The 21814-nt window shown below is 37.9% G+C and overlaps 1 protein-coding gene across 1 annotated transcript in view; it reads right to left on the minus strand.

Moving 5' to 3' along the window:
• Positions 1-21814, minus strand: part of LOC134536465 (uncharacterized) — a 117983-nt gene that overhangs the window by 296 nt on the left and 95873 nt on the right. The window lies entirely within an intron of this gene.

Raw genomic sequence — 21814 nt, forward strand, 5'->3', positions numbered from 1 at the left:
AGGAAGCGCCACCGGTTACCGTGCGTTCTAGGCCGCACACATGGTGGCAGAGCATCGGGAAAAAAAACACGGTTTGCAAACTACTCAAGATATACGAGTGGTATCTACGAAAAGCATTTAAGAATGATTGAGGGCGAACGGGTAGTTCTGTTTCTGTATTTCGTTTTTAAACTTAATGTTAAAGAGTAAAAGGGCTAAAACGTTTTTACATAATATTTTTTTTTGCTATTAAACTCCCTGAAAAGATTCTTCAAAAAAACCTAGGGCCTTGCATTACACCGTTATCTTCATTTCTCCGCCATCTAATGTTATGGTTAAATTTCAAATTTCAATGTCGTTTTAAGTACGACGAGAAGACCAGCCTTGCGCTAGATGCCGCGCTACAAGCACCAACGCAATTAAAAGTGCTGAGATAATGTTTTTCTTATTAGTTAAATTGTTCCTTAACATTACAAATACGTGTTCATGTAACAAAAAATAAATAATTTTAATGTTTTTTTTTTTTACATTTAAATTAGAATCTTGTTTTAATTGAGGCCACATATCACAGATTTTTTATTTCATTTTTCGATGACAAAGAGTTATGCATTAATACTTTAAAATTATGGCATTAATGCTGTTTAAGAAGCATAATTTTCAAAATATTTAACTTCAAACTTGATAATTTAGGGCGTTTTTGTGCCAATCCCCCCCCCCCCCCAAAAAAAAAAGGAATTGTATTTTATGTGATCTGTACCATCCGTACAACAAAATAACTTATTATGAAATCGATAAATCAAATGCCGAATGTGTGTTGTGGTCATACGTATCGCTTAAATAAGGCATTAATACTTTGGTCAAAACCACCATTAAACTCTCAATGGAAAATTTTCAGATTTTGTTACCTACTTTGTGGTTTGAAAACTAATCTGTACAATAAAATAAATTTTAATTTATTTAATTTATTTATTTTAATGTTATTTTCAACATCTAACAAAATATCCAGTTTTGCAACATTGAATTTGTTACATTTCAGTTGCCTTCCACGCTCTTCTCTTGGACTGTACTGTATTGCACCATTTGCACGCACTGCCTTTAGGACGCGTGGAACTGTCTCCCAACCCTCTGGCATTAGGCTAGTCTCTGACCTTGAAGATTGTCACACAAGAAAAAAAAAGAGTTGTGAAGGTTCAAGGGACAGTGTGAGCAAAACCAGGAAGAATTAAAGTTAAGTTTGTGGAAATAAATGCAATTTTAGTTTATGTGTTAAAATGCTTATCCAGGATATTTTTTTTTTTCAATATCAAAGTATTAATGGGTAAACAAATTCCGGGAAAACCTCGAGTTTCTCATCCCCGGAAATGAAACAAACACGCGAAAGCTGCGAACGAGATATGAAAGAAAAGAGAGTAATATTGACAGCGAGGAAGAGGGGTAAGCAAAAATATATTATTAAGCTTAGTTTAATTAAAATTGAATAACATTTAATTTTACGTGACACAATATAGTTTAATATTTGAATTACTAAATTAATTTTTTTATGTCCTTGAGATGTGTCGAAGTAAGAATTTGACATATGTTATAGTTAATATCGTTCCCAATGCGAATTGGATTTGAAAATGTATAACTTAACGCGTATTTTTGCATTTTTGAGTATTGCAATACGTTGCTTTAATCTTAGAGGTGAGAGCTTATTTCCCCATTCGGATATAACAAAATGTTAGCACTGTATACTTATAAACACGATATTTAAATAAATATGTAAGTTTTTAATTATGGCTCTATTACTCCTGTTTTGACGGGGGGCAACGGAAGACTGCCATACTGGAAGACTACCATAATTGAATAATTCCGCCCTGGGGGCAACGGAAAACTACCATAAGTTAAAACGTAACCATACATAGTCCTAATACTCGAACGACGTGAGTAAATTATGTCTGTTATCTGTTATCCGTGAAAAGATTATTAGCGAGGTCAATGCAGACGGCCAAACACAACGCCACAGTAGAGCGACAATGTGACAGGAATTAGCCATGATCTACAGAAAGGAAGCATCCTGCCAATAATCTAGAATTATTTCAGGAATCAGAAGAAAAACTCGGTGGGGCTGTATCGAGACTCACGGCCGTTGGTTTCACATGAAACTTCTATGTCAGCAAGTCGCTTTTAGTGTAATAGTTTAAAATAATAAAAACATTAAAAACGAGACAATGACTACACACTATAAATTTTAATTTAAAACAGACACTAAATGGTAGCTTACTATTCATTTCAATTAATATTCGACGAAAATTTTATTTAACATTGGCTTGTGATATGATATATCGAAGGTATAATATCAACATAATTTTTTTTTGTGAACCAACAATCTGTACCTACTGCCCAGTGTTGTCGGTTCTCTATACACAAACACACGAATCACCGCGCTATCACGTCTGAGTAGTGAGCTACACTGAACATAATTTTTTTCCTAACCTAAAATTCTTTGTCTAAATAAATCTGACAACCTTACTCCCCACTTTTTTTTTTACTATGCTCTTGACACTTATCTTTACAGAAACAGGTTCCTCTTTTGAGTAAGTTTCTCTGCACTTATACATGTGCCTTGTTAACAGAAGTGTAAACAAATATGTATACACATAAAACAAACAAAACAAATTTCTGTTTAAAGAAAGTCAGTATCTATGTGAATTTCAATAAATTCTGTGTAGTTCATTAAATAAAATTTAAACTGACAAAAAACATTTTAAATAATAGGTAAATTAATTCAAGATGTAGTTTCGGACATTTGCCATTACTCATTAAACTGTATGTGTATGTCATGACAAACCTCAGTCTGTTTGTGCCTTAAGAAGGCAAATGTTCTCTTAGGAATCATATACTGTGTTAGTCTGCGCTATCATCGTTGTGGTTTTCAAAATATCTGTTTTTTCGCTCAACTGTTGCTTACGGTGTTTGTCTGTGATGTCATCACTGTTTATTCACATCGCTGGGTTCACCTGTGCGTCTCTGTATAGCCGTTGTTTTTTTCAATTTTTATCTGTTAAGTTTCATCGTTGAGTTATTCTGTTTGCCGTTGTGTACCGTAAATTTTCTTTGTAAATGGAACAGAAATATACATGTAAAATTACATATTTGTTACTTTGTACATTAACATGAAAATAACTGTATCACTTCATAATAGTGTTATCAATTGTGCTGTGTGTTGCCCCAGTACCGCCAATATTTAGTTATTTGCAAACATTTGTTTGAATAGCTTTACAGTATTAGCAGCGCAAGTTAAGCAGGGTTAAATAAAAAAAGTTAACTTTTCTGTGGCTTTAAAACCAAATAAATAAAATTTTCATACAACTTCATGTTTGTAACACATATTTTAACCAAACACATTCTTTTAATATCTAACATTTATTTCAAAATAACTTTACCATCGACAGTGCAATCTCTTACCTATGTTTTTACTGGTCTATATTTCTATATAATTATTGTACAGCGGGACTGTAAGTTTGTTTGCAGGAAATCAACTAAAAATTGCCAGACTAGTTATACAAATTATATTTCACTGTTATAAAATTATATAATTCATGAACGAACAACATAATAACACATAAATTTGTTCGTTACCGAGGTTAACTGTTACTACAGTAAACTCGTGGAATAACATCATGTCAGTGTTAAGAAGACTGCAAGTATCCGCTCTACCACTCTGGTTCTGGGGTAGAGCGCCTGCCTTGTGACTTGTAGGACCCGGGTTCGCGCCCCGGGTTCTCCAAGGCGGATTGCCCAGACTAAATGGTGGCATTTTCTCTGGTAGGAATACAATCCCTTGTAACAAGTCAGGCTACCAAAGAAACGGTGGGTGGAACAGAAAAAAACCTTCCAGGTGGCTTCCAAATGGGGAGCCCGTTTCTTTTCTTGGGCTCCCCATGCGGTGGCCATTCTGGGGGTTTCTCCGGGGGAACGGAGTTTTGCAAAGATATTTTTTGTTTTAGTTTTGTAGCGTTTTAGCTTTTAGTAACTGTAGCATTATTATTCCACCATGTTATAAATAAAGCTCAAACAAAAATTCAAAACAATTAAAAAAATGTTGCTTTTGCACATAAAATATTTGAATTAAGTGTGTATCAGTCAGTGAGTGTATACCGATGATGTGTGTTCAACCATTTATTTCTTGAAGTATTATTGTCAGTGAAATACTATTTACCAATACCTTTGTTATGTAGTATTTTAGAAGTTTTCGACAAAAATCTTATTATATATAAGATGTGTATCTATGTGTACCAGTATAACATCCAGACATAAAAAAATATTGTATTTATTTCAACATGAACAAAGCCTTTGATTCCTTCTAACACAATCTTATGATTAAAAAATTAACAATTTTAGATCTCGTTAAGCAATGCGTGGTATATATGTTTTAAAAATCTTACAAATACTCTCTTTTCAGTCATTTGCAAATGCAATCTCATGGTATTAATATTTAATAAATGATATTCCAACTGTAATCAGAACTGATCAAGAAAAGATGCTGATGAAAAAAAATAATAATTGGGAAATATGTCTGTGAAACTATTCAGCAAGATATTAGGGGAGACCGGTGATGGTTGTAACATTTCAACTTTGATGACAAATAACTACAAAGTTTTTTGAGTTTTAGACAAACAAGTCATGGAAATAGAAAGCCGGTAATGTTATTTACGATTGATAGCAGATAAAAAGTATCTTAAGTGATACAACTTACAAAAATTTTGTGAAAACTATGTGAAGGCAGAATGTTACATTCATCCCCACTGCGGGGTTGATTGTAACAGTACTTGGGGTTGGTTGTAACAGCACATTAAGACAGTGAATTTTAATCAATAAAGGTTGTAGACTACATGAAAAGTAACATGGATAGTATCTAAACAAAAGGATAATGTTCAAAATACACACCAAGTAAATATTTGTTTAAAATACATAAAAAAATCTGTATTTAACAAAAACATTTCAAAATTTAGGCCTACCCTATAAAACAGAATTTTAATATTTACATAATTCGTCAGAAAAACACTTTCTCTGTCTGATGCATATATATTAATAATACACAAGGTATATTTCAATTATAAACTAACGGGATTTCACTTTAAATAAATCAAAGAAAATACAAATATAGCTAAATAAAATAATACAATGGAAACAGAGTAAAAAATTAAATAATAATGCTTCTGCAAAAATTTTACTAGGCACTTCTTACTCGGATATTCCATCTGATATGCAGTTGAGACATATATACCGCTTGGACTTTTTCGCACATTAAAAATGAGCCCATTGCTTGCAGTCCAAACATTTTACCCACTCCTCCCCAGGTTTGCTTTTTGAAAATGGTTCTATGCAGACTAAACACAAACAAGCTTCGTCATAATCTTCCTCTTCAGATGAAGTTATTTGAATATCCTTCGTTATTCTTTTTTTCAAGTGTGCTCTTGCAGTAACTTTACTCTTCTTTTCTATGTGTTCGTTCTTGGAAATGTTTCTTTTCTTGTATTAATTTTCGATAGCTTGCTTCTCAGGAGTATCTGTTAACACAGCACTCTTACGCTTAATCCTCTTACGCTTAATCCTCTTCCTTGTTCCCGATTTAGGAAATGGTAGCACTATTTCAGGAGAAAATTTACGTTTGATGTTATCACTTCAGAACCAGATGATGTAGACTGCTTTGACTGGTGTTGACGGCAAAGAAGACACAATAACTGAAGCAGACCTAGGTGAAGTGGCCATTGGCCTAGAATACCCGTCAACTGAAGTGTTCATCTCTGGATTAGGCAACAAAAGCAACAAAGCTTGGGCAGCCTGTGTAAGTGTTTCAATTGTGGCCTTGCCGCGATCAGTTTTCCTCTTGGGATTTCTCATCTACAAATAGAAAAAAAAAATCATTCAAACATTTTAAACATAGAATAAAACTGATTTATTCCCACACATTTATTTCAAATATGCTGTTTGAAAAAATATATTCACTAAAATGTATTAAAATTAACTTTAAACAACGAAAAAACATCATGTGTGTTGCATTGTTACACCAGAGGGGCCGGGGCAGGTTGTAACAAAGATAATTCATTGTTACAACCTGCCCCACACGACACAATTACCGATAAAACCCTGTGTGAACAGAACTTTTCAAAACATTTGGAAGATAGAGCCAGGTATTTGTAAAGCACAATTACGTTATCTGACAACGTATTTTAAACATCAACATTGCTGCATTACACAAGAGACGGGAGCGTAAGTTCGATGAAGGATGTAATTCACTTACCTTTAAAAAAATCAAATAATTTGATGTGGCGAACGTATTCTCCGGTGTAGGGCGTTGACAGTCTCGTATAAACTGACTCATGAACAGGCACGTCGCTTGATGTAGAGACAGCTGTACTCTGTTGAGACCTGATAGAACTATGTCGTCTGTTACAACCTACCTCGTGTTACAACCATCCCCGGTCTCCAGCTGTCCAGATCGAATTTCAAATTAACAAATGTCTCTGAATTACGATAGCATTTTTTGTATGATCTTTAGTAAAAAAAACTCGTTCAATTAATCAGAATTACCACATGGTAAGTAATGACATTAAACGCGGTGTCTTCTTTTTTTTCCCCACCAATGTGTAGATTATGAAATAATAATTCGTCGTGGGAAAACTACTGGGTTCGTTAATGGATAGCCCAATTAAAGATATTACTACACAGTTTTATTGATTGCTACTATTTACATAACTAACAAATAATCTTCTATAAATGCCTGATAAACAATTACACTTAAAAAATTTTTACTCCCCAGTCACTTGGTTTTCCCACACCGCACACCTCGCTGGGCCGCACCTCTGGCGCAACTCTCGCCGCAGCACCCCTCGTGGACCTCCGTCGCGGGACTCCGCCGCCGCCGTCGCACTTCCCTTCGCCGAGGATTCGCTCTACGCTTCGCTCGGGACTCTCGCCACACCCGCGCAACTCTCGCGACTCAACTGCACTGTCCGTCCTGGAACCTTCGTCCAGGGACTTCGCCGCTCCGCCGCACCCGCGGCACTATCGCACCGGAAACTCCGCCGCGGGAAAACTTCCAACTGTTCGGAGGCCGGCGTCCTGGGCTTATATAGGCCCAGGTGCCACTTCTAGAAGTCTCGAGCGCTGCTAGGGTCAGTCGCGTCATTCCGCGCCGACCCGATTGCAGAATTCTCGAGACACGCGTCGGCGGCTCTCGTAACTCCGCAGTTGTCAGGTTTCAGATAACGTGTCAAAGGCAGAGCTCCACGCGGGGAGTGGAGGGCTGTAGGGAGGGGAAATTGCGACCCTTGTAATCTACCAGGCGCGCGCGGCACGTCTCACGTTGCGGCGGCAGCGTGACGATAGTGGCCGCGTGGAGCCGCGGCCCTGCTCACATTCGTAACAATACTGTTAGCAACACATGAAGATCTTTAAGTCGTATTAAATTTATAACTTTCTCTGTATCAACTAATTTTAATTAGAATATAATTGAAGTTATGCAGAAAAAAGTTCTTAAATTAATATTTAAATATTTTAGGCATTTAATATATTTTGAATATGCTACATTCCTATATAAACTGATTTGCCTTTTCTATTTATTAGATGTTCAATCAAAGATGCACTTTTTTTTTAATATACATTTTATTACCATTTTCGTTGGTTTAGACATAATATCTCGGTTTGGATTAAGAATTCAAATTTGCAATTATAGAATTAGTGACACTTTTAAAACCATAAGTAACTATAAAATGTGTAAAAAGTTATAACTCTTTTTGAATAATCTAGAAACATTCATTGGTAAAAAAATCTTCATCAAAAATTTATTATAAAATTTTGTAATCTACATATTTATTTGGTATACGCCATTTTAGTTTCTGTTTAAGATTTTTGTGAAAACCAAAGTAACCAATTAGTAAACATGAACTTTATCAATCTTTATATATCGGTGTTTTGTGTTGTTTCGTGTTTTTTCACAAAGTTATTGATATGTATCAGTGTTTGTCATGTGTTTTTTTGTTATTTTATGTGTCATAATTCGTTTATAGGTGCTGTAAGGCACCTAAAACTGAAGCAAAGTAATCTTTTTCATTTCCTAATATAAAAATACTTAAATTTTAGTTGTTTATTTTTGAGCATATGTTTCCCCTAGAGCGCCTGTGCTGCTTGTCCTGTGCCTTCTACAATATACAAAAATATTTTTCTCGCATTTCAGCATCTTAAAAATTAATTTTGTAGACTTCAAATATCTTAATATCTGAGTTTTTTTTTTTGTGTTATATCACCATAATAATGAAATCGTTACATAAGAAAATTTTAATTATTCCAGTTTGGAAAGTTGTAAATTATATGAAGCTAGGTACATTACAATTTTACGAGTAAGGCCAGTTTCCTCATCCCGTAGAATGTATAAGAAATTTTGGCAGAATTCCCCTTTGTACTTTTAAGTTATGGCAGTTTTCCATTATGGTACTTTTCCGGCGCCTCCATCAAACAGATTAAAAACGTAATAAGAATAGAGTGTTGCTCTCTATAACACATTTTTGGAAACATTTGTTTCTACTAGTGCGCTATCTATGCTGTGATTTGAGATGGTAACTATGACACTCAGAAGCGCGATCTGAAGGCCATTAAAGTTAACCTGAGAAACAGCTAGAGGGTTGACAGCGCTACCTACCGAATATTCTATACACCACTTCGAGAGCAATGCTGCTTTACTCATTCCATGGAGTGTATAAGAAAATATGGCACAAGTACGTCTCGTTATGGCAGTTTTCCGTTATGGTACTTTCCCGCTTTTTTCGAAGAGGACAGGCGGAGTACTTCCACTATGGTAGTTTTCCAGTATGGCAGTCTTCCTGCGCCCCCGTATCTTTATACCCCGACCAAATCGTCTGCCTGAACCATCCGAACCAACTTTAGCATCACGACCAGGGTTTTCCCTGTATCTGTGTAGGTTTCACCTGAGCCCAGTTAATATAGGGGAGTTAGCCATGACATCAATCGCTTCCATGGCTGGCCAATTCTCGAACAAAGCACGTGATGCATGCTACCTCTCCTGCATGGCTTAAATCTAGCATGAGTAGAGCGTATAGGCTTTGGCCTGAGACGAACTTACAATTAGAGATTTCCCTCCCAAATACACTTATTTTTTACTAGGTTAGGGAGAAAAATGCGATGATAAGCGCTATGCTAGCTGGTGTTTCTAAGCACAATGCCGTGGACTGTCGCGCAGTGATAGGGCAACTATGAGATATGAGTGGTGATCCTTACATAATATGGCGAAGATATGAAGATAAAGGTGTGACGCAAGTCCCTTGAGTGCTTTCAAGAATCTGTACCGGGTGCTTCATGAAAAATACCGTTTAAAACCGGAATAAAGAAAAAAAGAGTTTCTCATACATCCTTAGCGTATTCTTAAATGTTAATCGTAAACAGACACTACTCGGTGTCACGTGTTTTTTTTTTCTTTTCTGAATCTCACCTATGCCTGCCCTGGTAGGCAGGGCCCCTAGGAGGATTTTTTTTAGGGTTTAAGGTAGAGATTTTTTAAGGATGAAACGTAACAATTCAACACCTCGGGTGGGTGGTGTCAGACGAAACTTGCCAACATACTGCAAAACAAACGTACTTCGATAAGGACAGCCCTTGAAAACTCAGCTGCCAATGATATTACTTGAAAAATTACAAGGCAAAGAAAGTTTTGTACTTTTTGCAATGTTACAACACTCTGCCTTGCAGTTTTACGAGCGATGTCGTTGGCAAACGAGTTTCCAATGATTTTCCTTGTAAAAGTACAAAAAAAATTTCTGTATAGTTGTCTGGAAACTCAAAACCAAATTAATAATGTGTCAGTTATCGATTTTGACATGGTTTTGTTTAGAACACAGTTATCTTCCAGCTAACTGAAATTCATACGCAAAGTTGGATGTTTTTGTAAATATTTAGCGTAAATAAATAAAATGTTATAATAAAATATTATCTATAGTCCAATAATCACTAAATTTTTTCTAGTGCAAAAACAAATATTTCGTTACCATATCTGCAGTAGCATGCAACAAGCGATCGTATGAAACATATCGTAGTATTTTTCTCAATCGAGGACAACTGTGTAATAACATTCGTCTGTAGTCTGTAGGTCGAACGATCAATCACATGATAGTTTCTTATTCAACAGAAAAATACACAAATATTTGATTGATGAGTCGATTAATGTATATTGTGAAACAAATTTTTTTTAAATTGTCTGAACACTAAAGGAAAATACCACCAGTTTGAAAATTTCAAAATCGCTCTACATTTTTTTGCTCTTTAATAACGAAAGAGTTATATGGTAGATTTATTGTATGCAACAATTTAAAAAATGTACCTTGTGTATTACAATTAAAAACACCATATCTGAGATTCGAACACAGACCTTTCTAGCACCGATGTTGGATCTTCAATCAACTGCGTCACGGAGGTCTGACATATATATATATATATATATATATATATATATATATATATACCTTTTTATATAAAAACAAGTTATAAAACTAAAAATCATTAACAGCTAATTGTTAATAATATAAAAATTCTCACGTATTTTGACTCTTAAAGAATGAGATTGATAAACTATGGATCAAGTGATTTCAAAAAGAAAAGAAAAAAAGTTTAAAATTTAGTAAAATTTCTCTCTCTCTCTCTTTTTTCCCCCCTTTTGAAGATTGTATTTTTTTTATTTTACAGTCTTATGTTATGTGGTGACGTTAAGGCCACGTAACTTAATCACACGAAAGAAAAGTTTTAAATTTATAGAAAGACAGTGAAACAAAACATCCATAACTAGACTAACCTAAATAAAAACAAACACCAAAAGAACTTTAATCAACAGTTTACTAGCAAGTTAAAGGTGTAAAAAATAAAATATTAAACTTAATTTGATCTTTTCAAAATTTAAAAACTGGATTTAAAATTAATCCTTTTAAACACTATAAAAATATTTATACAGGATAATTTTTCAAAATATAATTAGTGCCGTAAGTAACATAGGATTTGATAATTCATATTTTACGTTATTTAAATTTAATAAAAAAAAATAAAAAACGGTCAACCGAAGTCTCAAGTCTCAAGATGACAATTTTTTTGAGTACTTTTTATTTTTAATATTTAACCAAATTGCAAAAATAAAAGTCAATTTACTTTTATCCGCCTCGAAGAAGAAAAAAAATACAAGAAACGAAACTTTACTCAACGGAAAACAATAAAGAGGTTATTATTTTCCGCTTTTCCGTTCGTCTCGCGCAGAGGCGACGCCGCTTCTCGAGTCAACGAACTCGAAGGCGAGTGACGTAACTCTTGATGAGTTTCCATCCTGCAGCATCCATTCGCACGCTCTCCGCCCGAAATTGAATTCCAGGGTCCGCTTGGTGTCGTGTCCGACCGTTAACCCCTTCCCCTTCCCCTCCCTTTATTTCCTCTCCCTTCCTATTATCTTTGAAAGATTTGTGCAATGGGAGTGCATTACTTGATGTAAGTTTTTGGACATACGCCATTGCTAAGCACTTTTTCTGTAGAAGAAAATTAAAAAATAAATAAATAAAAATACCCAAAAGACAAAAAAACACAAATTAAGCAAAAAATTGCTGTTGTCAACAGTTGTGGTGTTTATATCCTGTTGACAACAGCAATTTTTTGCTGAATTTGTGTTTTTTGTCTTTTGGGTATTTTTATTTATTTATCTATTTTTTTTAATTTTCTTCTACAGAAAAAAGTGCTTAGCAATGGCGTATGTCCAAAAACTTACATCAAGTCTCCCTTCCTCCTTGAATGTTGGGGGGGGGGGGGGGTAAATGTGTGCGTGTTCCTATTTACGCGCTTTAGAAGTTACACGTACTTAGAGGGGGATATTTACAGCAGCCCCATTTCTTTTTTACAGGTGGCTGCCTGGGCAGCTGGGCTGGGCTGACGAGTGAAGTCGCCCGCCCCTGGGGGGCGCATGCGCCCCTGGTAAATAATATAATAACCCAGGTGGGCCCAACATGAATAATGCGGGCCGCAAGGCCCGAGCGCCCAACCCCTGCATGGTTGATTCTTTCTGCCCCGCCCGACTCTTCTTACCTGGACCTTTTTCCCTCTTGTCCAGTAGTTTTCTTGCTTGCTTTAATGCATGTTTATTTGATCCCCGCATGACCCGGCCCAGGGTTTTCCCTGTGTCTATGGAGGTTTTACCTGGGTCACTTTAGCTAGCTTTTAGGCTAGGCAATCAAAGGGCCGTCAGCCATGGCGCCAATCGCGGCCATGGCTGGCCAATAAACCCCACATAAGCACACGATACACGCGCCCTTGTACTGCATGGTTAAACTTAAAACCCTGCATGGCAGAGTGTATAGGCTTCGGCCTGAGACACACTTAGGTCCTCCCCTAACCTGGACCCTCCCCTTACACACTTAGATTAACTTAGGCTAGGAAAAAAAATCACTTACTTACTTGGCGGGCAAAACTGCAATGGCGTGTATCAAAGGAAATGTATCGAATAAAAACTCCCAATTGCATGAATCATTTAAAGAACGCAACGATATCTCTCTCGCATTTGTTGTTCTGTCAATATTATTTTCCAGGACCCCCGCGGCAGCCATTTTCATTTTTATTTTCCTAATGCACCTAGTTCTCTGTGAAAAATTACCGACATTAATGAGTGAGAGAGAGAGAAAAAAAAAGGGAGTATTCAATAGTTATTGGCATTTAATTCATACTGCTGGTCAATACCTTTTAGATTTCAATCGAATTTTCATGATTTATTACTGTAAAATGTTTTAGTAAAAATATTATTGTCCCATGAGATGATGCGACTTCACCATAAAATCGATAATTAAAATTCATATAAAACTAACTCGAGTATAATTTATTTCGAAATAATATCAGACTACCAAAAAATTCGCCGAAAATTTAAGTCCAAGTTTGGATTAAAAACGTTGTTATAAATAGTTTATTCTTCAAATTTTCCGGAGGATGGCACTTTCGAATCTCCCAGACACCCCCCCCCCCCCCCAACCCCCCCCCCCCAAAAAACCTATTTCCAAAATTATTTGGGGCCCCGCAAAAGTAAATGGAAAATAGTCCCAACTGGTTCTAGTTATCATCACCTGCGCGTCTTTTTACACGCATTATATTAAACTAAGTGGATACCTGTTGAAAATGTTAGTGATAGAACAACAAATAATACGAATTCATCTTGTTGAAATCACAGGAATAGCTTGTAAATAATTGCAAAGACGCCCGAAGTTTCAGCCTGCCTGTTTGCAGCCTACCTGGCAAACCTACGGTGTGCAGAGATTCGGGAGAGAGAAAAAAAATTCACGCGATTTAAAAATTATTCAATATATCCGAGTGTTGTCTGTTTACGAATACGCGGAGGTCTTGACGAGTAGTTTTGTTTCCATAATTCTATTTTAAATTGAATTTTTTGGAGGTTGCTTTCAGATTAATTTTTAGGTATGGAATGCCAGGTACAGAATTTTAAAATCAATCAAGGGACTTGCATTAAAAATAATTTTTTTAGCCTTCATTTATCCGCCATATAAATGGTATGGTCAGCGTTCAGGCGTCATAGTTGTCCTATGGCTTGCGCTTAGAGGCGACATTGTACTGGAAACACCAGCGAGCATCGCATTTATCACCTGACCAACTGACCGGCGCGGCGCGGCGAACTCCAGTGACGGCGATCAGGCTGTCTCGTCACTGGACGGCGATCAGGCTGTCTCTCGTCACTGGACGGCGATCAGACTGTCTCGTCACTGGACGGCGATCAGGCTGTCTCTCGTCACTGGACGGTGATCAGTCTGTCTCGCCACTGGACGGTGATCAGGCTGTTTCTTCACTGGACGGCGGTCAGACTGGCCGAGATGTCATCCCAGGGCGCGCGCTGCTGGTGACACGGCTTATCGCGACATTATCGCCGCGCGCAGTGGACACAGGCGCGCCCGGTCGTCCGTGTTTGACGAGCGAGTCCAGGGCGCAGTCCGTGCCTCCGAAAAGCGCGGTTGCGTCAAGGGTGTAGGTGTGTTGGTGAGGCGGGATGATAAGCGCGACGCTCGCTGGTGCTTCTAGCGCGGTGTCGCCTCTGAACTGGCGCGCATTCTCCTCGTAATCACAGGATAACTGTGAAATTTGAGCGGTGACCGTAACACCTAAAGGTGTAATTCAAGTCCCTTAAGTGCTTTCAAGAATCTATACAGGTTGTTTTACGCCTAAAAATTACTCTGAAAACACGCGTTTTAGCCATTTTCTCTTCTAAATTCAAAAACTTAAATCAGAATCAAAAGTTCTTTTCGGCCCTCAGCGAACTCTTAAATGCTTTTCGTAAGCAGACCCCACTCGGATATCTTGAGTAGTTTTGAAATCGCGTGGTTTTTTCCTGAAGCTCTGCGCACCGTGTGTGCCCGGGTAGGTTGCCACGCTGGCAAACTTTCCCATATGTTGTAAAACTGTTATTCAGTCTTGGAAAGCATACTATACCATAAATCGTATACGTGTCTTCAATTGATTTTGTCATGATGAACCTGCAGTCGTAGTTTGTGGTTTCGAATTCAGACTCAACCTGTGTATACGACAATATTATTGTTACGAAAGGAAAACAGGTTCGTGAAGGATAGCTATATTTATTAAATGCAGTTTTATTTATTAATAAAAATGTATGTTCACAAATTAATGAATCTTTGCTTCAGTTCACGGTTCACTCTCCCCACTGCAGCTCGGCTCTACAGTGGCTCTCTCTACCGCTCGCCTCTCACCTCTTACCTCTGTCCCGGCACTCTTTCTCACGCCACTCTGTCGTCCGTCTCACACAGTACAGTCCCGGTGTAACCATCGCTCTTCGTCAGCGTTCCCTCTCAAGGGGGTCTCTCGCCCTCTTCACTGGCCCGGAGGCTGGCGTCGCCGCTTATATACCCGTCTGCCAACCTTCTGGAACGGCCTCGCACGCCTTTGACGTGTCGCGTCATCAGGGTCGACCCGAAGCCCGAAGCGTCCAGAACAGCGGTGTCCCAGTCACGCCACTTCACGCGGCGGCCTCCGGGAGCCCGCAGAACCCTCCAGATGGACGGCTCAGGGTCGAGGACCAGCGCCGCGGAAGGGGGGAGGGGTGTAGCGGGTAAAGGAGGGAGCGGGGCCAGGCCGCTCTAATCCGGGGAAGGACATGTGTCACGTGACCGCACCCCACCCGGTCGCCAGGAGGCCCAGTGGCCTGCCTCACGGCCCTGCCTCGTAGCAATGTGTTCTCTCAGTTCGTGCTTATGTAGAGATATAAATTATAGTCTGTGCCAGGTAACTTGTCTCAAATTGCGGATAGCTTTCGAAAGCTTTACTAATGGTATATGCACATTCTTTGAATGATTATTGCAAAGTGAAAGATTGATTCAAGACTTTCTATTGGACATTCACCATTGCTGCCACGCTCAGAGCGATGTTCGTTGTTTTATAAAGCGAGGCCTTCTTCAAGCAGCTCTGTTCGAGGAACCATGTAGGAACTGGTGGTTGTGTGTTACTGCTTTGCTACGGTTTATCGCGTTGTGTATGGCGGCGGTGTACGTCACGCTCTTAGAGTTTGAATTCATTTAAGATGTCTACTTTTGTTTCCAAATTACTGTTTGGCACCGCCCATCAAAATTCAATTTCGGATTAATTTCACCTCTACTTAATTTTCGCACTTGTTTACCCTCTAATGAGAGTTACCTAGGGTAGCAAAGCTTCGTGGATTTTTAGTGTATCAGCTTTCCTTCGAGACTTTTACAGTTTGGTACTGTTTGTTGTGTCCCCTTGGCCAATGCAAGGATTTTTTTTCTTTGTTAAAGTTGAAACTATTTTTACCATTGATCATTTATTTACTGTGGAGTTATCTCTATTTTTTATTCTAGTAGCCGGAGTTAACCCTTGCTTCGCTTGGGCAAAGCCAGCCATCTCCTATCAAACCGAAACCGGAAGTCCCTTCAAAGTTACAGAACCTTCTGGGACATTCTAGAACATTCTCGAACATCTCGGAACATTCTAGAACATAATCGAACAATCTGTAAAATTCTATAACTTTCTGGATAATTCTATTGCATTCTCGAACCTTATGGAAGATTATATAACATTCTGGAACATTCTGCAATATTCTATAACATTCAGGATCATTCTGGTCAGTATCGGCCACTTCGGTGCTTGATTCCCAGCTGCTTCACCGACTTCCCATTGGTGCAAAGCCCTCTTTCGACACCCATATTTCCAAACCCAACCCCTGCAGTTCCAAACCGAAACCTTCTTCGTGGATGGGAGATGGTAGGTTACCAAACCATATAACCCCTATGGGGTTGGGCAGTTAAAGCGGCACGCAAGGACAAAACCACACTTACATTTTTATTACTAAATGATATTGTACTTAATACTGTTATTGATAACTTTTTTACGGTTCATGTGATTTTTATTGGCTTCGGTTTTACGTTTAAGTTTTTTTTCGTTGCACTGGTCGACCGCTGGCGGTGCGAATGAAGAGGATGACGTCACTCGGAGCCCAGCGCTCGAGTAGTGCAGCGGCGAAGGCGGAGTCGAAAAGGGCGGCGTAATGTGACTGGACGTGTTTATGCACCGGCGCTGCGTGACGAACTTTCTGCACGCCATACAGGCATAGTCTGGAGACTCCGCCTACCTGTCGGTGGACAGGCAACTACGTCAAATAAGGTAAAACGTCGTCCCTAAGAATTAGTTTCCCCCTCCTACAGAATAAACTGTTCCTAACAACAGTGTTAGAAGATTTACGAATTTGAACTGACTGTTCGAATTTTGAAATGATCTTTACCACCTAGCCTCGCAAAGTGTTTAACGTGTCAATAAAGCACATATTTAATTACCGTGTCTTTCATGCAATGAACTAACTGACACGTTTACTCAACATTTTAAAAATCTTGGCCTGGCTCGAGTTTTTTACTATTTGCAAGTCCTTTTGTTTAAACTGTTTGCGGAACTGTGGTGCCAAGTTGACCGTGCTATTACGTCACGAAACGTCGTGCTCTGTCGACTATTTGCGTGCACAAGCGAGCTATATCGTCCACGTGTGAAGTCTGACTTCGGTTAAAGATGCAAGATGCTAACAAGATACTGCATTTTTTTTTAAACTAGCGCTTTTAGTTTGGTCGCACATCAATCGGTACCGGAATTGAAAGACTATACTACCTACTTTTACAAAAAGGGCGTTACAAACAGAAACAGTAGTTATTCCGTGTTTTGGGGAAATCAGAATTTATAATTTTGTGACAAAGAAAAATTTGCAACACTGTAAACCCCGCGAATACATGCACAACACGTGATAATGCTAGGATCGCTGCTTAAAATTAACTTTAAGGATTCTCAAAACTATTAATTATTTTATAAACAATTGTCAAATTGATAGGGACATTAAAAAATCATAGATATTTGCATTATTATTTTTTAGTTACGTGCGAAGACACGATCTTGTAGAAGCGTAATAATTTAGGCATACTAACTTTTAAGTTCTGAACGCGTCTGGCAGGCGCGGTCGGAGTGTCAACAAGATGGCGAGGACGAAGAAGAGGGAAGAATGGCGCTAAAATAAAACACGGCTGACCCAATTTCCGGGGTTGTTCCGCCGGGCCACCGGTCGTATTTCGAGAGCCAGTGGCGAGGGGGAACAAGGGGTGAGGTCGGCGCGTCTGGCCTACGAGGTGACGTAACTGCGACCTGACGCGATTGTCTTGGCAAGCATTCACTTCCCCCCCCCCCCACCCCTACCCCTTCCACTCACAATCCATCCACCCCTCGGCTACGGCCAAGGATATGTCATCCATTAGGCTTCTGCAGATACTGTTTTGTTTTTTGACGTGACGTCTAATAAATCGATTAACGCCGGCTGCACGAACGGAAAAGTGTCCCGTTACGCACATTGTTCCATTACGGTGTGTCCCGTTCCGCTCATTGTACGCTTGCGCCGCATCTATCTCTCTTCCACTCGACTGTTTATAAAGTGAAGTGAAATGTTGATGTGGTTTTCATTGCTTATTACAACAATTTCGGCAATAAAGGTTAATTATTATTGCATTTTAAAAATCTGATTACTAGTATAATTTCAAGTAGGCTATTTATTATTTTATTATTAAAATAAAAATTATTCAATTTTATTCATAAAGTATGCAATCATTTCATGAATGTTCTGTTATGACGTGTTCACGTTAAACTATCGTCCGTAAACCGACTTTACAGACAACCAATTTTTTTCATCGGTTTTGGAATCCAACTTAGAATCGATTATTAAATTATTCATGACTCGAATATTTTTCGAATCGATTTTTAAACATACTGTTGTTGTCCATGAAACATGAATGTAAAGTACGCAAAATGAATCACAAATTTAAAAAAGAGAGAAAAAATGCATTAAAAAATACTTAACAAAATATATTTTCTTACATCAGTAAATTTTAAGTTTAAAAAATATTTCGTTGATACTACTGATAACAAACATAAACAAACAGTATTTTTAGATATTTCAAAATAAAAATCAGAGAAATTTTTGGTTGTGCACAAGAATCCAAATTTCTCACGTGAATCTTCATAGCTTCATTAACGTTACACTTCTTCATTAAATTTTTTTTAAAGAATGAGTCCCACTTATTATATCTATTGGTTACAAATTATAAAAAAAAATATTTAATTTGAAATGTCAAATCGATTAAGAAATTATTCACGAATATAATTTTTCTTATATATACCTACTCGCAGACACCTATTATCCAGCGACTGCACAGATAATCTCTTTCGTTATTCCCGCGCCTATAACACAGCGGCACAAACAAAAAAAAACACGTCATTTACGTAATCATGCCTCAGCGCACTTGGTAAATCCCGCGATGTTCATGAAAATGACTATACACAAGTTAATGGCGCCAGACGCGGGTGCGTCGTCTGGACGAAATCAACGAAAAAGTGAGCCTTGCGCAGGGCCGGATTTAGGGGAGGGCAACCGCGGCGAAAGCCCCGGGGCCTCCACAAACGGGGGGCCCCCACAATAGAGACTTTGGAAAAAAAATCTTTCAAATTCCGACAAGTAAACACTAGTAAACATATTTTCCTTTGATATTCTTTTTTCGCTGTTTTACCTTTACCTACAGTAGGTACTTTGTACATACATAAATATTAACAGAAATATTCATTATCACTAAAATTAAATTTCATATAATTCTTGTCTCCGATTATATGTATATATGTTTTTTAAATACTAAGAGAATCTACTTGATTTCAAAATAAATTATTTATTGGAAAACTCGACTGAAAAAAATTGTTCATTTTATTTGGAAAATAATTTGGGTCCAGGTAGCTTCCGCTCTTCTGTTGCCCCGAGGCCTCCAGACCTCTGAATCCGGCCCTGGCCTTGCGCATGCAACAGAACAGAAAAAAAAGACAGAACGGAAATCGATGGGGCACCAAAATCGTTACCTAAAATTAAGGGACTGAGGGCCGTTTTCACCAACGCCTCCTAAACACACCCTCAGCAAAGGACTGCTTAAGTTTAGGCGTTCCTTAAAGTCAATTCTCACGAAATTGGTTTTCACCATCGTAACATTCACTTATGTAGGGGTTGCTTAGTTAGGGACTGGCTTGCCATAGAGCGAGGGTTCGTACAGATATAAGTACTAATAGTTTTCAGGTTGGTACTTCGAACTTGTTGTCACGTGACATACATAAGCCAATCAAATATTTTTACTAAACAGTAAACAAATATCTGAATGTTTATTAATTTCGCGGTAATTGGATGTTACGATGTTAGTGTATTTTCACAGAAAGTAGTAGCTATATGGTCGTTGCAAAGTAGTGTGAAAATGTTTTAAACAAAGAGAATGAAAACGCAAAACTTTTCTTCTGATGAGAAAATAAAGGTGTTGAGCCTAGTTGAGAGGCATAAAAATATAATAGAAAATAAGAGGACGGATGCTGTTTCGAGCAAAGAAAAGGACGCAGCATGGGAGAATTTATTCGCTATTGTAATTTTGTCTAAGTTTAAACTAAATTTTAATAGCAGATGAAAAAAAAAAATATATCAGTTTATTTCCGTTAGGACATACAAAATTTTTGTAATAAATGTTCTTTTAAGACTTTTCAAAAGAAAAACCTTTAATTACTTCCTTATTAAATGAGTTCTTAAATAAAAGTGGAGTATGCGAACATTCTCGAATGTATTTATAATAAAAGATTTCACATTAAGTTCACCTTAAAAATGTTCCACAACTTCAACAATAACATTTATATCAAAAATAAAATGTACATCTTCGGCTAGTTCATATTCCTCCACGGCATCCATTTTATTTTTCTTGTTTTGTGACAGTAAGTGCCGCTTAAATAGTTAGGGGCCCGATTTCCACCACTTAAACTAAGGGATGCTTAAGATTACTTAAGAGTTCCTTAACTGTTGGTGAAACGATTCAATGTGCTAGGCAGCCCTTACACATGCCTTAAGCAGCCCTTAAAAGTTAGGGGACATTGGTGAAACCGGCCATGAGTGTTTCCTAGGAATACCTACTAGTAGGGTATCTACAGGTGTAGCATATTCAATACCTAAACGCTTATTTGTCTTGGAATACCGGCCTAAGTGAACTTCTGTTGAGATTAAATAAATGCAAAGGAGGCATTGAGTTAAAATTTTTAGAAATAGCCCTCACTAAAATTAACGACTAGAAAACGAATAAAAATCAAACTTGCCTTGCGAGACAGAGATCGTTTCCTTTGGACGCCAGCATAGCCCCGCGTTCCCTTGCCTTAATAACCGAATTGAACAGCCACGCCCGACGTCTGCTGCTACGTCATTAATGTTTAACGACGCGTTTCTTTCTATTAGCGTCCCCTGCCTGGGTTCTCGAGCGCGTATCTGAAGATGCGAGGCCGTTTACTTACCTTCTCCATCTCCCCCCTTCCCCCCATCTTCGTTCTGGGTAACTGCCTGAAATATCGCGAATGATTGGACGGGCTCGGATGAAGTCTTGCGTCTTTTTTTATTTTATTTTACGACGTCTTCCTTAATTGGTTGGCCTGCTTATACGTCTCTCGAGAACCTTTTGTCGAGAAAATGGCTCCTGAGTGACCTGCTATATGCAACGCAAATAATTTAACATAACTGGGTGCTATTCGAATATTCAAATAACAAGCTGAACACTTTTGGGAGAAATCGACAAAAAATCTGCCGTTACGAAATAATCATTTCTGTAAGAATTCCCATGATTCTCCTGAACCCTCCTGCTAACCCTTCTATGATGTCAGGAATCCCGTCATCAGAGGTGTATTTGTGTTAGTGAGACGGGATGATAAGTGCGACGCTCGCTGGTGCTTCCAACACTTTCATAGATTTAGTAGTTAGTTTAAGATTTCGAAAACGCCTATTTGCAAACAGTTGTTTGAATAGCTTTCCAGTATCAGCTGCGCATATTAAGCACGGTAAAACAAAAGAAAGCCAAAAAGTGATATAAAAAAGTTAACACTTCTGTGACTTTAAAACCAGATAAATAAAATGTTTATACAATAACTTCATGCATGTCAGCGCACACATATTTTAACTAAACACACTCTATCTAACATTATTTCGAAATAACTTTACCATCGACAGTGCAAGCTCTTGCATTATTTTTACTAGTCTATATTTCAATATAATTATTGTACAGCTGGACTGTAAGTTAGTTTGCAGGAAATCAACTAAAAATTGTCAGACTAGTTGTACAAATTATATTTCCCTTTTATGAAATTATATAATTCATTCTGAACGAACAACATAAGAACACATAAATTTGTTCGTTACCGAGGTTAGAATAATTTA

Source organism: Bacillus rossius, chromosome 11 (assembly GCF_032445375.1).
Source record: "Bacillus rossius redtenbacheri isolate Brsri chromosome 11, Brsri_v3, whole genome shotgun sequence".
Taxonomy (NCBI): Eukaryota; Metazoa; Arthropoda; class Insecta; order Phasmatodea; family Bacillidae; genus Bacillus; species Bacillus rossius.